Here is a 21,882-nt window from a genome sequence, read left to right on the forward strand (position 1 = left end):
TAGTGCTGAGATGAAGTCCTTAGGAAACCCTACTGTATTTTAAAAATATTTTAAAAATAGCAATGATCTATCTCACTTTCTAGAGCTCATTTCCTGGATATTAATAAATTAGTGATTAGTGGATCATTCCTTCAGAAGCATTGTATACTCCAGGCATTTTCAGTTATGATGGGTTCAAAGAGCAGTTATGGTTCCTGACTATTAAACCTATTCTCATCTCCACAGCATGACCCAAAGAACAGCACATTATATTCTTGCCACAGTTAAATCTAGTAGCCATATTACTCAAACATATAAGAGTTTTTGGGTTTTCATTTTGGTTTTAACATAAATAGGCAATTTATTAGAGAAACTTTAATGTTAAGATCAATTTTTGATAATATGAATGGTAAACTAAATGTAACCAACAATGTATGCTTTCTGAATTAACACAGTTTTTGATCCTTGAAAATAATATTCAGGTTATTGTTCTATGATTGATTACTTTTAAGATACTATGACTATTTATGTTCACATACATACTTAGATGAGCTAGTTTTAATTTTTCACAACTTACATGCCATTTACGATAATAGAGATATATTAATTTTACAATGATTTCTATGATAGTGATCCACTATGAGAAATCAGAATAAGAAAATAACTACAGGGACTTCCCTGGCGGTCCAGTTGGTTAAGACTCCGTGCTTCCACTGCAGGGGGCATGGGTTCAATCCCTGGTTAGGGAACTAAGATCTCACATGCCACATGGCACAGCCAAAAAAAAAAGAAAAAAGAAAAAAACAGAAAATAACTACCAAAACCATCTAAAATATAATAAGATCTAATAAATAAATAGTTGTGGATAAAGATTAATTTATGAGCCCCACTATTAATACTGGAAGCAAACATACACTGATTTTATTTCATGTGTGTTTTTTTAACTTTTTATTTTATATTGGAGTATAGTTGATGAACAATGTTGTGTTAGTTTCAGTTGTACAACAAAGTGATTCAGTTATACACATACAGGTATCTACACTTTTTCAAATTCTTTTCCCAATTTGGCTGTTACAGAATGTTGAGCAGAGTTCCCTGTGCTATCCAGTAGGTCCTTGTTGGTTACCCATTATAAATATAGCAGAGTGTACATGTCGATTCCAAACTCCCTAAATATCCCTCCCTCACAACCCTTCCCCCCGATAACCATAAGTTCATTGTCTAAGTCTGTGAATATGTTTCTGTTGTGTAAATAAGTTCACTTGTATCATTTTTTTTTTAGATCCCACATCTAATATATGTGTATATTAGATATCATATGATATTTCTCTTTCTCTGACTGACTTACTTCACTCAGTATGACAATCTCTAGGTCCATCCATGTTGCTGCAAGTGGCATTATTTCATTCTTTTAATGTCTGAGTAACATTCCATTGTATATATGTACCACACCTTCTTTATCCATTCTTCTGTCGATGGAAATTTAGGTTGCTTTCATGTCTTGGCTACTGTAAACAGTGCTGCAATGAACAATGGGGTGCAGTATCCTTTCAGACCATGTTTTTCTCTGTGTATATACCCAGGAGTGGGATTGCAGGATCATATAGTAGCTCTATTTTTAGTTTCTTAAGGAACCTCCATATTGTTTTCCATAGTGGCTGCACCAATTTACATTCCCACCAACAGTGTAAGAGGGTTCCATTCTCTCCACACCCTCTCCAGCATTTACTGTTTGTGGATTTTTTGATGATAGTCATTCTGACTGGTGTAAGGTGATATCTCATTGTAGTTTGTATGGCAACACAAAAGACCCTGAATAGCCAAAGCAATCTTGAGAAAGAAAAATGGAACTAGAGAAATCAGGCTTCCTGACTTCAGACCATACTACAAAGCTACAGTCATCAAAACAGTATGGTACTGGCACAAAAATAGAAATATAGATCAATGGAACAGGATAGAGAGCCCAGAAATAAATCCATGCACCTATGGTCAATTAATCTATGATGAAGGAGGCAAGACTATACAATGGAGGAAAGACAGTCTCTTCAATAAATGGTGCTGGGAAAACTGGACAGCTACATGTAAAAAAAGTGAAATTAGAACATTCTTTAACACCATACACAAAAATAAACTCAAAATGGATTAAAGACCTAAATGTGAGACCAGACACTATAAAACTCTTAGAGGAAAAGATAGGCAGAACACACTGTGACATAAATCACAGCAATATCTTTTTTGATCCATCTTCCAGAGTAATGGAAATAAAAACAAAAATAAACAAATGGGACCTAATTAAACTCAAAAGCTTTTGCACAACAAAGGAAACCATAAACAAAATGAAATGACAACCCACAGAATGGGAGAAAATATTTGCCAATGATGTGACCGACAAGGGATTAGTCTCCAAAATTTACAAAGAGCTCATGTGGCTTAATATCATCAAAATAAACAACCCAATCAAAAAGTGAGCAGAAGACCTAAATAGACATTTCTCCAAAGAAGACATACAGATGGCCAAGAGACACATAAAAAGATGTTCAACATCACTAATTATTAGAGAAATGCAAATCATGCGAGTTTCTGATTCTCCATTTGCCATCACCATGGCTCCACCTCCAGATCCTTTGTCTGTCCTTCTCAGCCTTGTTATGGACTGAACTTGTGGGCTAAGTCAACCAGGTCCTCTTTACCTCTGGTTTTCAGTTGTGTTCAGAGGGTGGGATGCATTGGCAGAAGATTGATGAACAGAACAGAGAGGTCAGTGTATTTCTATCCCTATTCCTTGCCTGTCTTGTTGCCATGGTATTGCAAGGTGCTGAGTCCCTCTAGGATAAAGGCACCAACTCTGACTCCAGCTTCCTTACCCCAGTTCCCTATCTTTGCTACTCCACACAGTAGTGGTGTTGGCTTCCTGCTTCTGGTTAGTTTCCAGTTGTCTCAACATCCCTTTTATGGTTCCTTTAACCCTACCCATACCTCTGTAACTATCTTCACTGACTTTTCTTCAGTTAGGCTTTTGGAGTAGAAGTCCATTTCTTTTCTTTTCTTTTCTTTTTTTTTTGAATTTTAATTTATTTTTTTATACAGCAGTTTCTTATTAGTTATCTGTTTTATACATATTAGTGTATATATGTCAATCCCAATCTCCCAATTCATCCCACCACCACCACCCTCCTGCCACTTTCCCCCCTTTGTGTTCATACGTTTGTTCTCTACATCTGTGTCTCTATTTCTGCCCTGCAAACTGGTTCATCTGTACATTTTTCTAGGTTCCACATATATGCATTAATATACGATATTTGTTTTTCTCTTTTTGACTTAGAAGTCCACTTCTTGATGGGCTTTTTATTTCTAAACACTGCAAGGCGATGTTGGTATTGTTATTTTGGAAAATCATGCATCATTGGGTTAAGGGCATAGTTTAGAGCCATACTGCCTGGGTTTTGAATCTCAGCTCCATCACCAGCAAATTGCTTAATCTCACTGTGACTCAGTTACCTTACTTGTAAAATGGACACAATAACTTTGTACCTGTCTCAAAGGATTGCTTTGCGATTATTAAATGTGTGATTTTACATAAATCACTTTAATCCATGAGTTATAGTGAATGCACACTAAATGTTACTTATTCTTATTTTATTTGTAATAAAAATGTTATTTAATGAGGTAAAAGGACAATGAATCCATTCTTGACAAGGTATAAAATGTTTTCTGGGAAGGTGAAGTAGTACTACGAAAATGTTAGTGCAAATAATTGCTTTTCCTAGAGGGTGGTTCACATACCTGTATTAGATCAGGTTATAGTTTGTTAAATAAAAGCTTTTCCAGTACATTTTTAATGCCATATAAAACATATTTTCTTTCTCTGATCATTTTTCCTTCACATAGAATGATTCTGTACAGGCATACCTCATTTTATTGTGCTTTGTTTTATTGCACTTTGCAGATGTTGCATTTTTTACAAATTGAAGGACTGTGGCAACCCTACATCGAGCAAGTCTATCAGTGACACTTTCCAACAGCATTTGCTCACTTTATATCTCTGTGTTACGTTTTGGTAATTATCACAATATTTTAAACTTTTCCATTATTATTATTATCTCTATTATGGTGATTTGTGATCAGTGGTCTTCAGTGTTACTATTGTAATTGTTTTGGGGCACCACAAACTGCACGTGTAACACTGAACTTACTAGAGAGATGTTGTGTGTGTTCTGACTGTTCTTCTGACTTTCCAACCATATCCATCTCTCTCCTTGGTCTTCCCTATTCCTTGAGATGCAACAATAATAAAATTGGCCAATTAATAACCCTACAATGGCCTGTAAGTGTGCAAGGGAAAGGAAGAGCCATGTCTCTCACTTTAAATCAAAAGCTAGAAATAATTAAGCTTAGTGAGGAAGGCATGCCAAGAAATAGGCTGAAAGCTTGGGCCTCTTGCACCAAACTGTTAGCTTAGTTGTGAATGCAAAGGAAACGTTTTTGAAGGAAAGTAGAAGTGCTGGTCCACTTTAGTTGAATGTTTAGTTACTGAAACAAATTACATTTTTCTTTTTACAGCAAGAAAGCTGCCTCTGGCCATGTCAAATTCATGCAAATGGTTACCAATATTTTACAAATGCTGCCTATATTTAAAAAATGAGATAAAGTCTCTGAGTCCTTGACTAAGGGCATTATAGATATTCTTACCATATAGACTATTGTCAGAAAGGTTACATATTTGTCCAATGAGTTAATTTTCCCAAAGTGGGGGCGTTAGTTTTCCAAAAACAAATAATTTAGCCATTTTATTTATTTATTTATTTTTCTTTTTAAATCCACATTTTAAAAGTTTATTTATCTGTTTATACACAACATTGTTCCAGAAAGGGTTTAAGGTGGCTTAAAAGACTCCACAAAATACACCAAGGAATTAGTAATAGAAGAACCAGGAATGAAGCGTATGCAAAATGCTTTTATAATCCTACTCGTTTACTCTGGGTGGACCACAAATTTGGCTCTAAGTTTTTAGCAGGCAGTCAGAAAAGGAAACTTAATTACATCATTTACAGTGTTCATAAAGCAAAAACGAACCAGTTACCCAAGCGAAGCACTGTTATTTCTAATATTAAGACCACAAAGAAATTTCTCTTGAGAGGCTTCATAAAGAGGTCAGTGTATGATGTAATTAATAATCAGTGTTCTCAGTAGCAACCTAATGGGAGACACAAAGATGAATTTCACAGGGCTCTTTCCTCAATACAGGCAGACGGCATCACATCAACTTGAAAATCAGGAAAAGCAATTTTATCATGAGTTTGGGGGTTGATGGGGGGGACACAATATGATATGGTCAAGGTACTCAGCTCTTTGCTCTGCTCAACAAAACCAAAGGTACATTTTGGAACAACAGAGTTGAATCCAGTACCCAGAATGACTCCGGAGAAGTCCTGAAACCCTTAAAATTCTATGCAACATTTTCTGAATAGGTGCGTTTATTCTTCTTGCCAGAGAAAACATAGTTTATCAGATACACTGTACTCAGCGTACCCAGGTGATACACATAAATTAGGAACCATTTCTTTAGACAATCTAGAGAATGAGACTACAAATCATTCATGCTATTCAGATACTTACGTTTTCTTCTTACAGCCTAGCTTATTTTTCCTCTGCAAAAAGAACCTTTCCTGTTTCCATGTGGTGCCACGGCTTGGGTGAAGGTTTCAGGGTGGTTAAAAAGTTGCCTCCTGGCTGGAGGAAGGGGCTCGGGCAGAGATCTGGAGGCGGGGGAAGGCAGGGGGGTCTCGCAGAGGCCGCCGGGCTCTGGAGGCTCCTAGTCGCGCGGACAGGAGAGCCCTTCGAAGAGATACTCGCCCAGTTCGGCCTGGGGGCCTGGCCAGACTGCGCAGGTCCGTCAGGTGCACGCCCATCTGCTTGAGGAGCTTCTGGATGAGCTCCCCCTGCCGGAAGCGGCTCTCCAGGAACTCACAGAGCTGGGCGCCTTCGCTCGCAGAACCCGGGGCCTGCAGATCCGAGAGCGCCCGGTCCAGGCTCCTCTCCAGGGCCGTGGCGGCCTCCGTGGCGCCCACGCTGGTGCCCCACTCCTCCGGGGACAGCTTCTGCCCGTCCTGGAGCAGGGTGCGGCCGCCCCACTGCTTCCGCATCTTCAAGAGAAGCTGGGCGCCCTTGCGCTTCTCCTCAGCCAACTCCCGGAAGAAGCGGTCCACGCCCTCCAGAGCCACCTCCACGCCTTCGAAGTAGAAGCTCGGAGAGAGGTAAGTGGACGAGGCTCGAGGTGCAGGTTGATCAGGGGGGTGACGGCGGCCTCCATCTCGGTGGAAGAACTCTGCTGGATCGGGGCGGGGGGGGGGCTCGCGGTGAGTCAGCAGTGAGGAGGCCTTCTCCGTGAAGTGTGCTGTGAGGATGCACCCGGAAGCAGCTACCTGGGTCTTATTCTTTTCTCCAGCAACTTGCTAAACACTTTTATTACTTCCAATAATTTGTCTGTAGAGCCTGGGCTCTTACAATAATATCATCTGTGAATAATGACATTCTCGTTTCTTTGTAGTTCTTAGGCTTTTTTTCATTTTCTGACTGCACTGATTAGGATTTTTAATACGAAGATGAATAAAAGTATGGATACTAGACATTCTTCCTAATTTTAAAGGGCGTGTTTCTAAAGTTTCTATTAACAGTGATGATACTGAAACCGTGGATTAAATCCATTTCACCTGCCGTCACTAATCAAGGTGTTTTAAGATTTGCCTGACCTCCAAGCTGCACTTAGCCTAGACAATAAGGTGTTTGCCCAAGTTGTTTTCCAGCTGCTATAGTTTGAGCTGAGAGCTGCTTAAGTCTGCCTAGGACCACCCACCCTTCAGCTGGGCATTCCAGAGTGTCTGCTTGGTGACCTTTTGACATCAAAGGGCTAAAACCTCTACCCTCAGAACATGCAGAGGCCTGTAGCCTAGTTACACCTGGTCAGGATGTCAGTTACCACACCTTTTTCCAATCACCTTTCCACACACTCCCCATGCCTTGGGCCACCCTGCTTCTTTATTCTTTTCTTTTTTTAATTTTTTAATTTAATTTTATTTATATTTTTATACAGCAGGTTCTTATTAGTCATGCATTTTATACACATCAGTGTATACATGTCAATCCCAATCTCCCAATTCAGCACACCACCATCCCCACCCCACCGCGGTTTTCCCCCCCTTGGCATCCATACGTTTGTTCTCTACATCTGTGTCTCAATTTCTGCCCTGCAAACCGGTTCATCTGTACCATTTTTCTAGGTTCCACATATATGCGTTAATATACGATATTTGTTTTTCTCTTTCTGACTTACTTCACTCTGTATGACAGTCTCTAGATCCATCCACGTCTCTACAAATGACTCAATTTCGTTCCTTTTTATGGCTGAGTAATACTCCACTGTATATATGTACCACTTCTTCTTTATCCATTCGTCTGTTGATGGGCATTTAGGTTGCTTCCATGACCTGGCTATTGTAAATAGTGCTGCAATGAACATTGGGGTGCATGTGTCTTTTTGAATTATGGTTTTCTCTGGGTATATGCCCAGTAGAGGGATTGCTGGATCATATGGTAATTCGATTTTTAGGTTTTTAAGGAACCTCCATACTGTTCCCCGTAGTGGCTGTATCAATTTACATTCCCACCAACAGTGCAAGAGGGTTCCCTTTTCTCCACACCCTCTCCAGCATTTGTTGTTTGTAGATTTTCTGATGATGCCCATTCTAACTGGTGTGAGGTTATACCTCATTGTAGTTTTGATTTGCATTTCTCTAATAATTAGTGATGTTGACCAGCTTTTCATGTGCTTCTTGGCCATCTGTATGTCTTCTTTGGAGAAATGTCTATTGATGTTTTCTGCCCATTTTATTATTATTATTTTTTTTTAAATTACTGCCTCTTAGAGTTTTCATCCACTTGTTTGTTTATTTATTTATTTATTTATTTTTATTTTTGGCTGTGTTGGGTCTTCGTTTCTGTGCGAGGGCTTTCTCTAGTTGCGGCAAGCGGGGGGCCACTCTTCATCGTGGTGCGCGGGCCTTTCACTGTCGCAGCCTCTCCTGTTGCGGGGCACAGGCTCCAGACGTGCAGGCTCAGTAGTTGTGGCTCACGGGCCTAGTTGCTCCGCGGCATGTGGGATCTTCCCAGACCAGGGTTCGAACCCGTGTCCCCTGCATTGGCAGGCAGATTCTCAACCACTGCGCCAGCAGGGAGGCTCCTCTGCCCATTTTCTGATTGGGTTGTTTGTTTTCTTAATATTGAGCTGCATGAGCTGTTTATATATTTTGGAGATTAATCCTTTGTCCATTGATTAGTTTGCAAATATTTTCTCCCATTCTGAGAGTTGTCTTTTCGTCTTGTTTATGGTTTCCTTTGCTGTGCAAAAACTTTGAAGTTTCATTAGGTCCCATTTGTTTAGTTTTGTTTTTATTTCCATTACTCTAGGAGGTGGATCAGAAAAGATCTTGCTGTGACTTATGTCAAAGAGTGTTCTTCCTATGTTTTCCTCTAAGAGTTTTATAGTGTCCGGTCTTACATTTAGGTCTCAAATCCATTTTGAGTTTATTTTTGTGTATGGTGTTAGGGAGTGTTATAATTTCATTCTTTTACATGTAGCTGTCCAGTTTTCCCAGCACCACTCATTGAAGAGACTGTCTTTTCTCCACTGTATATCCTTGCCTCCTTTGTCATAGATTAGTTGACCATAGGTGCATGGGTTTATGTCTGGGCTTTCTATCTTGTTCCATTGATCTATATTTATGTTTTTGTGCCAGTACCATACTGTCTAGATTACTGTAGCTTTGTAGTAGAGTCTGAAGTCAGGGAGTCTGATTCCCCCAGCTCCGTTTTTTTCCCTCAAGACTGCTTTGGCTATTTGGTGTCTTTTGTGTCTCCATACAACTTTTAAGATTTTTTGTTCTAGTTCTGTAAAAGATGCCATTGGTAATTTGATAGGGATTGCATTGAATCTGTAGATTGCTTTGGGTAGTATAGGCATTTTCACAATATTGATTCTTCCAATCCAAGATGGAAGATGGCATATCTCTCCATCTGTTGGTATCATCTTTAATTTCTTTCATCAGTGTCTTATAGTTTTCTGCATACAGGTCTTTTGTCTCCCTTGGTAGGTTTATTCCTAGATATTTTATTCTTTTTGTTGCAATGGTAAATGGGAGTGTTTCCTTAATTTCTCTTTCAGATTTTTCATCATTAGTGTATAGGAATGCAAGAGATTTCTGTGCATTAATTTTGTATCCTGCAACTTTACCAAATTCATTGATTAGCTCCAGTAGTTTTCTGGTTAGCCATTTTATTTTATTAATATTTCATTTTTTCATTTGGACTGGTTCCATTGAAATAAGCTTCATTCTCGACTCTACCATAACTTTTTCTAACAGAGGAATAATCTTTGCCAATATAAACATATCAGTATAATGTAAGATATTTTAATTTCATACATAATATTCAACTATTAATCATTTATTAAAAACAATTCACAAATCACACCAGGTAAAAGGTGGCAAAATTTCTACATGAGGTATATTAACTGACATTGTCTAATGATATCTGCTTTCCAAGAAGGCCATGATGATTATGTAGCTATAAGCATGTTTACAGAAACTTAAGTTAACCCTCAGACAATAGAAAAATGGAAATGTAGTTATAAAACATTAAAAATTATAATAAAACAGCAAGTTTTCCTTAGCAAGGCTCTGATTTGTTGAGATGACTAATAGAGCTACTTATGAGGCAGCATGGTGTTCTTCTCCGATGAATTAACTCAACAAGTCCTACCCTACACTGTCAGATCATAGTGAATATATAAGCAGCACGAAGCTTAAGAGTGTATGCAGTAATAAAATGTATTCGTTCACCTACAGCATTCATTGAAACCCTAGACATAGGTGTAACTGTAAGTTTAAGAAAGTGATGAATTGATGGTTCAAAATGCTTAGCCTTGTCTTCATAGATTAAATAATAGCCTTTGTACACTCCCATCCTTTCTGAGTTTTAATACACCTTCCAGAAAAATATCAATTCATCAATGACCTTGAATAAATGCCAATCTCAGTTATGCACTAAGGGAAAAAAATTAATGTTTACAAATAGCAGTACTTTAAAATGAGCGGAGTTCACATGGGGTATATTTCAGCCTAAAAATAATATTTTGAGAGTATAAAAACGTTTAAAAATGTGTTTTCATCTCCTGTCAGATGAGAGACAAAAAATGCTTTTATTTCTATTTAAATTTCAATATTGGCAGACATAAAAAAGTGTCACATACCAACAGAGAAATAGAAAATATTTTAAGATAGGCTGGCTAACACTTATTAAATCATTCTGTGACTGAGAGAATAGGTAGAAAAATATTCCCCAAATATAAGGTGCATTCATTGACTAGAAAAAGATAGACAGCACTCTTGTTATTTGTTGTAATGACGCTTAAATTAATAATGAAATGGATTTTATTGAACACTGCATTGTAAGAAAAGAGGCAGATATTGAGTCCATATTATATAAAAATATTGTCTTTCAAGATTTCCAGAAAAGAGCAAGGTTTGATTTTTACCTTATTTCTCATATACCTTCTTTTCCCTTTATTGATTTGCCTTTAATGAAAATCCCAAGACATATTTAGGGTCAAATTCTAGTCAGATAATTTACTCAGTATGAACAGGAATCAAGTATGTTGCAAGACTATGTGCCAGGCACACATGTTTTTCACTCTCCACTATAAAGGTCTCTTCTGAAGTATATGGAATTAAATATATTGAGTAAGAATATTCTAACTGTGTTTAGAAACTGTACTACTGGTGTCATATATATATGAGTGTAAGAAATAGTAAAATGCATGAGAAAATATAAACCTAAATTTTTCAAACTGATGAATAATATCAAAAAATGGTAGAATAAATATAGGCATATTCCAGATTTATCTATTATAGTGACAAATTATATTTGACAAATTTATGAAATATATCCATTGCCTATGCAGACTCTATGTGGACTACCTGAGAGATGTTATATAAGAAGGAAGTTTCCAAAGCCTAGGTAAGCCAGAGTCAGGTTTAGTCCACATAGCTCCTGAGGACAAAGGGAAAATGAAACTCTCTGTTGAACTGTAAGTGTTATGTGGGAGCACAGATAAAAGAGAGGTAAGGATGTGTCTAGAAAGGAAATCTGTAAATGGAGAAAAGAGAAAGTCCTATAAAACACTAGAGAATAGAAAGGTGAACAGTTATCTCCAGAGAGAAAAATAATGATTATCACCAGACTGACCTATGACTGAGGAGTCTAAATAGCAGTGTGGATCATTCTGCCAAAAAAATTAAAACTCCTTGATTAAACACATAACCTTTCAAAATATATATTTATTAATGGTTAGAAATGTAAGAAAATATCAGGCAAGAAAATGGGTGAAGGTAGGGACCTACAGATACAATGAGAGCACTATGACCCGCTTTCTCCACTAAGAACACTTGCAAATATGGTACACGTGAGCTTAGTTTTTCACACAATCACTAGGAATAGGGAAGAGAAGACTAGTGTAGTCATTCAAGATTTTCTGTTTGCCTTTGACATTCATAGTTTTACTATAATATGTCTAAATGAGGATATCTTTGTGTTTATCCTTCTTGGAGTTTGTTAGTGTTCTTGGATGTATACATTAATGCTTTCTATCAAATTTGAAAGATGTTGGCAATTATTACTTCAAGTGTATTTTCTGTTCTTTTCTTCTTTCCTTTTTTTTGGATACTCTCACTATGTGAAGCAAAATTATATGAACTCTGATAAAAAAAATAGTATGACTCAGATCTGCAAATAATGTCTATGTTTTGTTTCTAATAGACAAATTCATTCAAAGCTTTGACTTAGTGAGACATACTTTAAAGTTTCCAGGTCATATAGTATATGATTTCAACACTGAATCAAATTGATACCTCATGCACTAATATTGTTATATTTTTAATATGAGTAATTTATTTTCAAAAACAGTGTTTGAAATATGTCACCATTATGTTAGTTATATGTACAAATATTGCATAAATATTATAGCAATAATCATAGGTTATATTAAATAGTATATAATTGTGCCTCTTATCTTAATTTTCTTATTAATTTCTTACTACTTTTTATGTAGTTCTGAGTAGCTTTTTTAAGCTGGAAGTCAAAATTAAATGGGAAACAATCTTGTCTAGAGATTCATGCAGCAACACAGTTGCAGAGAATGTGTGGAATATAACTAGTACATTTTTTACTTCCCAATAAATTATTTTTAGATTTCTTCTATTCAGTAATTTTAATATATCATATTCTATGTTGAGTTTAAGAGTATTTAGGTTTAGGGGGCATTGCTTTTCCTCAAGCAGCTAACAGTGACAGCCAGAATAATGAAATCAAATTATAATTTACTAAGTAGTATAACAAAGATATTCTTTCAAATTAATATATCTTCAGTCACCTTTGATTTTCATACACTCTGTTGGCTATAGTAGATCAGGGATTCTTTACCTTGACACTACTGACATTATACAGTGAGTAGTTATTTATTTTGGAGGCATGTTTTGTGCATTTTAGGATGTTTAGTAGCATTCCTGGCCTCTGTCATCTAGGTACTAGTAGTACACCCTTCCCAGTTTTGATAACCAAAATTGCCTCCAGACATTGCTAAATGTCTCCTGGGCAATAAAATCATATCCTATTGAGAATTACTACTGTTGATGAAACTGTGGATAAGACTAATCAGATCTCTGGGCTGCATCTAGTGGCAGACACAAATAATAAACAAGTAAAGATGAATAAACCGGTTCAATACTGATTGTACTGAATGGTTTGAAGGTACTGTATGTGACGATGGGTAGGTAATGAGGGATGCCAAATTCCAATAATATGTTTAGGGAGTACTTCTTGAGGAGGTGGCTCTTGAACTGAGATTTGAAGAATAAAAAGGAGTTATCTATGTGAAGAGATTAACAAAGTGTCAGTATCTTTTAGACTAAAGGATGCCTAAATCTGCCTGGGAAACCCAGACAAATCTTTGCTTAGAAGGCTTTATATTTAAAGTAGAAGTATAATGAATTTGTCAGAGAATTGAAAGAAATTTTCTTTCCTCACTCTCCCATGGAATGGAAATCAAATATTCTAAGAAGTGAAAGGAAAAGAAGATGGTGTCAAAAACTGTGAAGAGTCTAGGGTTTTACCCTATTACAAGCTAACAAGTTAGCCTGCCACAGTTTCATGGATGCTGGCAGAAGTTTTGAGACTCCTGAGTCTGGGACAAAGGGACTTACTTACAACAATTACTTACAACAATTATAGTGCCCAAATTGTTAGCATTTTCTTGTGCTAGTTTCCAGAACCTCCATTCTCATAGGGTGATGCAACAAGGACAAGGTACCAGGGAATGAAGTGTGTTACATAACAGGGGAGAGACCAAAGCGTAAGAAACCCAAATCTTTTATAATGGCTCTAAACGTGTCTGCCCTAGATTTGTCCAAGTAGGAAACACTGTTTTTGTAATACTGGACTATAAACCAACCTTCCCTAAGCAAGTTGCTTCACAAATATCAGTTAAAAGATATAGTATGGGACAAAAAGGTAGTTAGTGTCTCTGCTTGCAAGAAATGAGAGAGACTTACGGCGAATTGTGTTAGAACATATGGGAACAGTGTTATGGACTGAATTGTGTCCTCCAAAAATTCATGTTAAAATCCTAACCCCCAATATGACTGCATTTGAAGTTAAGGCATTTACAGGAGTAATTAAGGTTGAATAAGGTCATAGAGGTGGACCCTAACCCATTATGACTGGTGTCCTTATAAGAAAAGGGAGAGACACCAAGGATGTACCTGCACAGAGAAAAGGCCACGTGGGAACACAGCGAGTAGGTGGCCATCTGCAAGCCAAGGAGAGAAGCCTCAGGAGCAACCATGCCTGCCAAAGCCTTGGTCTTGGACTCGGGCTCCAGAACCGTGAAAACATTTACGTTGTTGAACCCACCCAGTTTGTGATATTTTTTTATGCTAGCCCTAGCAGAGTAATACAAAGAGTAAGCACATTTGGAACTTGAAATCTAGGTTATTTATTATGTAAAGAATGAGTCTTTAGGGAGAAAGAGGAAAGCATAATCTTCATCAGTACATGGGAGGATTTATGTGTCAAAATTTTTGAAGAGTCTGAGATTTTGCCTACTTACAAGCTAACAAGTTAGCAGGTCACAGTTTAGTATGTGCTGATAGAATATATGAGCTGCTGACTGAGTAAGAGAAGAATAGTTTATTACTCACAGCAACAGCAGTAGCCAGATTATCAGCATTTTTGTCCTGGTTCCCTGAGCCCTATTTCCTGGAGGACCCGATGACCCATGAACATGCAGTGGTTGAAATTACAGGAAAGAAAATCTGAGCTCAGGGAATCTGAAGTATTTTTAATAGCCAGAAGTATGGTGCCATTTTGCAGTAGAGGAAGACTGTGTCTTCTAAGGATGTAAGCCACCTGGCCTTTGCACCAGATAAGAAACAATCTCTGTCATCCTAAGCTGTTTGCTATATAAACATCTTTTAAAAGATAGTCCAAAACAAGGGGAGTCAATACCTCCCTTGCAAGATGTATAAAAACAGGAGAGAACAATGAAAAATTACTTTCGAACGTTAAAAAGAAAGCAGAGAAGGAAAAACCAACATATTTTTTTGTGAGAAATGTCTTGCATATTTTTGTTGTTGTTGTTGTTGATAAGTATCTTTGAAAAGGTAGAATGGGTGGTTGCTTCTAAAGTACAGTTTAAGAAGAAACAAGATGATGGGTCCTACTGCAAAATTCTCCCTTTATGCATGGCTAATACCTGAAATGCTACCAGTGCGTTTTAGCCTTTGTGAAAAATATTGCACCACCCATAAAGTCTTTTTCTTTTTTTTTTTTGGAAAACAAATAGTCCTGGGAACAAGAAGACATTGTAACTAACCTTTCGGTGTGAAGTAAATTTAGCTCAGTGATTTCCCTCCTAACAAGAGAAATAGGAGTACTGGATAGTAGTAGGAGATCCTAGAAGGTGGGAAGATATAAGATGAAAATGCAGGTGTTAAAGACACTATTTATTTATTTATTTATTGCCACTGCCGCACAGCATGTGGGATCTTAGTTCCCGACAAGGGATCAAACCTGTGCCCCCTGCAGTTGAAGCATGGAGTCTTAACCACTGGACCACCAGGGAAGTCCCAAAGACACTTTAAACAATATTTATCTTAGAACTGTCCGTCTTGTTCATATGTTGCAATAACTTTCTATGTTTAGAATTATACCATAGTACACTGGCTTGTGTACTCTATTAAACATGTGTATTAATGGTTTTTATAATGCCTGCTAATTTTCCAAAACTCCATTTTTAAATAGATTTTATATTTAAAACAAAAATTAATAGTGTTCATCTTTGTGGATAATTAAATTTCTGCATCTATTAATGAGTGCAATATTAAAATGACTCCATAAAATTCTGAGTCAAGGTTTAAAAATTAATCAACATAGTCAGTATACTAAGGTATTTCTGTATGCAAAACTGAAAATCTACTCTTATTAAAAAAAAAAATATTTAATAGTTTTACTATGCTTATGTTATACTATAATTTTTATTATGTATATGTACATAATAAAAATATACATATACATAATACTTGTAATATGTATAGTTATAGCCTGAAAGAGACTTTTCCATTTCATATGTACCTGAATAACTACAAGTTATTATACTGTCAAATATATGGTACAAACTATAAATTCCCAAACTATGTAGAGGCAGGGCAATGCACTGTAAAGAAACTGAACTGAAAAAGATTCCTTTAAAGAAAGAGCGACTCCATAATGGATACAAAGAATTTGGATAGACAGGGACAGTGAAGGTATAGCAAACTGGAAATAAATCATGGCATAAATGATTAAAGACAGGAAGTTACTATGGACTGAATTGTGGCTCCCCACCTCCCGAAAATTTGTATGTTGAAGTTCTAACCTCCAATGTGACTGTAGTTGGAGATAGGAGACAGTTTAGGTTACATGAAGGCACAAGTTTGGGCCCTAATCCGATAGAGCTGATGTCCTTATGAAAAGGGGAAGAGACACGAGGGCTCTCTCACTTTCTCTGAAAGGAAAGACCAGTGTGAAGATGTCTGTCTGCAAGCCAGGAAGAGAGGCTTCATCAGGAACCAGTCCTTCTGGTACCTTGATTTTAGGCTTCCAGACTCAAAAACTGTGAGAAAATAAGCTTCTGTTGTTTGAGCCACCTAGTCTGTGGTATTTTGTTATGGCAGCTTGAGCTGACTAACAGATATGTAAGGCATCTTTCAAGATAGTTGATATGCAGTCTAGGTAAGATAGAAGCTTGGTACAAATGGCCTTTTGTTACAGGAGATAAGGTCTGTATAGTTTGTAAATAAACAAATGAATAAATGAGTGAATATGCACATGAATAAGTGAATGCATGAGAGAATGAAATCAAAGCAAGTCCATGACAGACGTTGACGGCCTTGAAAGGAGACTGAAAAATTATTTTTTGGTAGCAGGAAGCAACTACAAATTTTTGCTTAGTGGTGAGACACGATTAACACCATGTAGGAGGATTAATGTGTAAGCCGTTTATGTTTTTTCACTCAGGAGGAGAGAGGCTGAATCCAAAAAGGGTTACTAAAATCTATGGTGTGATGAGCACTTGGCCTGAGGGAAGAATAGTGTTGTAATAAAAAGGAAGGGAAAGATGGAAAAGCAATGAGAGGAGTCATGGTTGATTTTATCAGTGAGGGAGGAGCCAAATATGGATCTATGCCTTAAATCCTAAGAGTGTAGGGGACAGCGACACGGAACTCAATTTTGTGAGTCAGTTTGGTGAAAAGAAAATGTTTGAGTTGGAAAAAAAGATTTGAGATGACAACTGGGTATATGAGGGAGAATGACTGGGAGACTGTATAAAATAGATAAATAATGAGGTCCTACTATATGGCACAGGGAACTATAGTCAATATCTTGTAATAACCTATAATGAAAAGAATACGGAAAAGAATATATATATATTCTTTTTCATATATTTACAATGTTGTGTTAGTTTCTGGTGTACAGCAAAATGATTCAGTTATATAACATCGCAAGTCAACTATACTTCAAAATTTTCTAGTAGTCCATGATGGAATACTAGATATCTATATTATCTGTTAAACATCATTGTTTTATTTAATATCTCCATAGTTTCTATAACTGGACTTATGAGTTAGTTCATGGCTGAATTGCATTACCCATCAGAACTCGAGTTCTTTTCTAAAAACCATGGGTTGAATATTTTTAAAATAAAATTTTTTAAAATTGCAATACTTTTCAAAGTCAGTATAATTAAAATGAGTCTCATTTACACTAAATATTTATGCTTTATCTACACACTCAGAAACATAATACAAAGATACTACTTTTTCCTTCAGTAAAATAATACATATCTAAATACAGTTGACCTTGAACTACATAGGTTTGAACTGTGTGAGTCCACTTATATGTGGATTTTTAAAAAAATTAATATACAGTCAACCCTTTGTATTTGTGGCTTCTGCATGGGCAGATCCAGCCAACCACCACTGGTTGAAGCCAGGGATGCAGAACCCACAGATACAGAGGGCCACTATGGGACTTGAGCATCTGTGAACTTTGGTATTTTGTGGCAGGTCATGGAAGTAATCACCCTAGGATACTGAGGGAGGATTGTAGTAATATATTTGGCATAGTAGTGGTAAAAATAATTACCAGTGTTAATAGAGTGGTTACTGTATATCAGGCACTGTTCTAATGCTTTATGAGTATAACTTCATTAATCATCCAGTAATAGGTACTATTATTAATCTTATTTTTACAGATGAGAAATCTAAGACCCATAGAATTTAAGTATTTAAGACAAAATCCAGATTTTGTGGCATGGTAGACTGGATCTAGGGCCCATACCCTTAACCACAATGCATAGACAATGAAGTAGAAATTAAACATAGATTTGAATATTTTTATAGCCTATAGTATTAAAAAATACCATGATTTACCTGTGTCATATCCAGATATGAACTAGTTTTGTTATATTACCTTTATGTAAGAAGTACCAGTACAATCAGCAATTGAGGAGGGGTTGTGCACATTTTTATCTCTAACAAAACCTGGAAGATTTCTATAGTTCAGAATATAATGACCCCCAAAAAAGTTAAATTGAGGGAACACATATGCATGAAACACTTCTGATGGGTCTGAGAGTTTGAAAATATGGGGTTGGTATAAAATGGGTAAAGGGTTGATGCTTCTCTTGAAACATTGTTATAATTCTCCCATTATAATAAATCAAAGGAAATATTAATATATTAAAATTTGAAATGTGACCTAGTTTTTTTTTGTTTAATTTCCAATGCTTCCTCAACAATGATAAAAGAGTTGAGCTAATAGATGTTGTATATCTATTGGTGATGAGTCAGCCAGTGAGGAATAAGGCCCTAGTTCTGGTGAAACATCATGTCAATTGATATTTTGAGGCTCAAGCTTATGACTCTGAGTCTACCCATAAAGAAATTATGAGACCTAGGAGTGGAATTGCTGGGTCATATGGTAGTTTTATTTTTAGTTTTTGGAGAAACTTTCATACTGTTTTCCACAGTGGCTGCACCAGTTTACATTCCCACCAACAATATATAAGGGTTTCCTTTTCTCCACATCTTGCCGACATTTGTTATTTGTGTTCTTTTTGATGATATCAAAAGATATCTCTGAATGATATATCTTTGTGGTTTTGGTTTGCATTTCCCTGATGATTACCAATGTTGAGCACCTTTTCATGAGCCTGTTGGACATCTGCATGTCCTCTTTGGAAAAATGTTCAGTTCTTCTACCTGTTTTTTAAATATTGCAGATATTTTCTCCCATTCTGTAGGTTGTCTTTTTTGTTTTGTAGAAGGTTTTCTTTGCTGTGCAAAAGCTGTTAAGTTTAATTGGGTCTGGGTCCCATTTGTTTGTTTTTGCTTTTATTTCCTTTGCTTTAGGAGGCAGATTCAAAAAATATTGCTATGATTTATGTAAAAGAGTGTTCTGCCTATGCTTTTCTCTAAGAGTTTTATGGTTTCCGGTCTTACATTTAGATCTTTAATCCATTTTGAGTTTATTTTTGTATATGGTATTAGAAGATGTTCTAATTTTGCTTTTTTTACATGTAGCTGTCCATTTTTCCCAGCACCATTTATTGAATAGACTGTCTTTTCTCCTTTGTGTGTTCTTGCCTCCTTTGTCATAGATTAATTGACCATAAGTGTGTGGGTTTATTTCTGAGCTCTCTATTCTGTTCCATTGATCAATGTGTCTGTTTTTGTACCAGTACCATACTGTTTTGATTGCTGTAGCTTTGTAATATAGTCTGAAGTCAGGGAGCATGATTCCTCCAGCTCTCTTCTTCTTTCTCAAGATTGTTTTGGCTATTTGCTGTCTTTTCTGTTTCCATACACATTTTAAAATTATTTGTTCTAGTTCTGTGAAAAATGCTACTGGTATTTTGATAGGGATTGTATTGACTTTGTAGATTGCCTTGGGTAGTATGGTCATTTTAACAGAAAATTAACTCTTCCAATCCAAGAACATGGTATATATTTCCATCTGTTTGTGTCATCTTCTATTTCTTTCATTAGTACAGATCACAAAAACACTAATTCAAAAAGATTACATGCACCCCAATGTTCATAGCAGCATTATTTACAATTGCCAAGATACGGAAGCAACTTAAATGTCCATCAACAGATTAATGGATAAAAAAGATGTGAGATGTATATATATGTATATATGTATATACACACATATATCTGAGGTACATTGTATATATACAATGGAATACCACACAGCCATAAAAAAGAATAAAATCTTGCTATTTGCAACAACGTGGAGGGACTTGGAGGGCATTAAGCTGAGTGAAATCAGTCAGATGTAGAAAGAAAAATACTGTATGATATCACTTATATGTAGAATCTAAAAAATACAACACACTAGTGAATATAACAAAAAAGAAACAGAGTCACAGGTATAGAGAACAAACTAATGGTTACCAGTGGGGAGAGGGAAGGGAGGAGAGGCAATATACAGGTAGGGGATTAAGAGGTACAAATTATTATCCTTGTACAATATATCCACGTATATATATTGTACAACACAAGGAATATAGCTCTGAGAACTGCAGAGTTGAGCCATTAATAACACCACCTAGTTATAACTCATTTATGACAAAGAAAAAACATCCTGACTTGGATTTTGTTTAAATCTAACTAGGCCAGAAGTGATAGAGTTGGGGACTAGACAACTTGGTGGCATTTCTATTTCATCCTTTTTGTACATGATAAAGCTAATCATACTCATTATTCTGTGGTATTTCTCAGGTTATTAAATTTACCCTTTGTCTCCAATACTACCTATCAACAATTTACTTCTTCACATTTCTCTCATTCCCGGCTATCACAGTTGTTATCATCCATAAAATTTTTCCTCCTCAGTGCCCTTCTTCTCCATTTCCAGCACCAAAGCATTTATTTTCTCCTTTATAGCTAGCAGAACACCATCCTGTCTGAGGCCTCCATGCAAGATGACTCATTCTCAAACACTTGTACTTGAATCTGAAATAATATTATAACAGCTCCTCAATAAAAGTGGTGCCCTCCTTACAAACAATTCTTTTACAAGCTACCAAGCTATCAGTGGAATTATATACACACACACACACACACACACACACACACACACACATATATATAAAATTCTTCCTCATATAGAATATATATATGTTTAAATAATGTATACATATGTACACAAAGGTGGAATTTATTCAGTACCAGAGTTGCTAAATGACTTTCTTAAAGCATAAACATGGTGGGTACAGAGCTGGCATACAAAGCCAGGGTATCAGACTAAGAATCTATTACTTTTTCTTAAAAAACATATCTCAGTGTTTTATGTGTAAACATATTATTGCATTATTTTATATTTATGATATTAAGATATCTCTTTGAGGTATTTATGAAGTAGTAGAGTGCTTGCTGGCAGGCCTCATTTTCAAGTAATAAGGCATTTCTCCTAACCAAAAGCTAAGGTGAATTGCCATGAGGTGAAGTATTGATTGTGCATAAGCAAAATATCGATTATGCATACTTCTCCACATACAGAGAATATGAAATATCTAGGTACCTAAATTCTAACAAGGTAGGATCTTCTTTTGAAAGGGGACTCTGTTTAAGAAGGAATAAGAGAAGAACAGACTTTGAGAAAAAAAGCGTAACATATATCTTCCAGGTAACTGGAAGATATACATTTGTCACCTAAAGTCAAGTAAGTTGCATTAGTCAAGACTGAATTGCAAACAATAGTAGTTCAAGCATGAGGGAAATGTACTGGTGGGACTAGGGAATTTCACACAACTGCTTTGCTGGTTGGGTGTCATGGCTAACTGGAACTTCTAAAACTCTGTGTTCTCCATCTTTCATCTCGTCTTTCTGCCTGATTATTCTCAGATCAACTTCTTCTGCATGACTGGAAATGTGACAGTCTGTACACTTTAAATCTCTTGCCTTTGCTATTAGAGTGACCGACATTCTGATATATAATGCCTGAAAGTTGTGAGACTAATATTCTAATTTTTTAAGAGGTAACCACATTTAAGTCAAGCAAATATTGAAGAGAGGCAGGGTCATTTAGCACAAATATGGGCACTGGGGCCCCAGTTCTGCACATTAGAAAAATACATTAATAACAGTATTAATATATATTGTATTAATGTATACTGTATAATGTATTAATTAACAGTATTAATTAATTAGAAAGTGCAGCTGCACATAGCAATTACTCTTTCCCTTTTTG

The 21,882-nt window shown here is 36.4% G+C and overlaps 1 pseudogene across 1 annotated transcript; it reads right to left on the reverse strand.

Annotated features, from left to right (window-relative positions):
• Window positions 1–5,690: 5,690 nt before the first annotated feature.
• On the reverse strand, window positions 5,691–21,617 carry LOC309646744 (ferritin light chain pseudogene; annotated as a pseudogene). The gene is made up of 2 exons: window positions 21,474–21,617; window positions 5,691–6,307 (listed from the first exon to the last, which is right to left on the reverse strand). The product of its transcript is annotated as a ferritin light chain pseudogene (transcript).
• Window positions 21,618–21,882: the final 265 nt, after the last annotated feature.

This window comes from Balaenoptera physalus, assembly GCF_965194825.1.
Source record: "Balaenoptera physalus genome assembly, chromosome: 17".
NCBI lineage: Eukaryota > Metazoa > Chordata > Mammalia > Artiodactyla > Balaenopteridae > Balaenoptera > Balaenoptera physalus.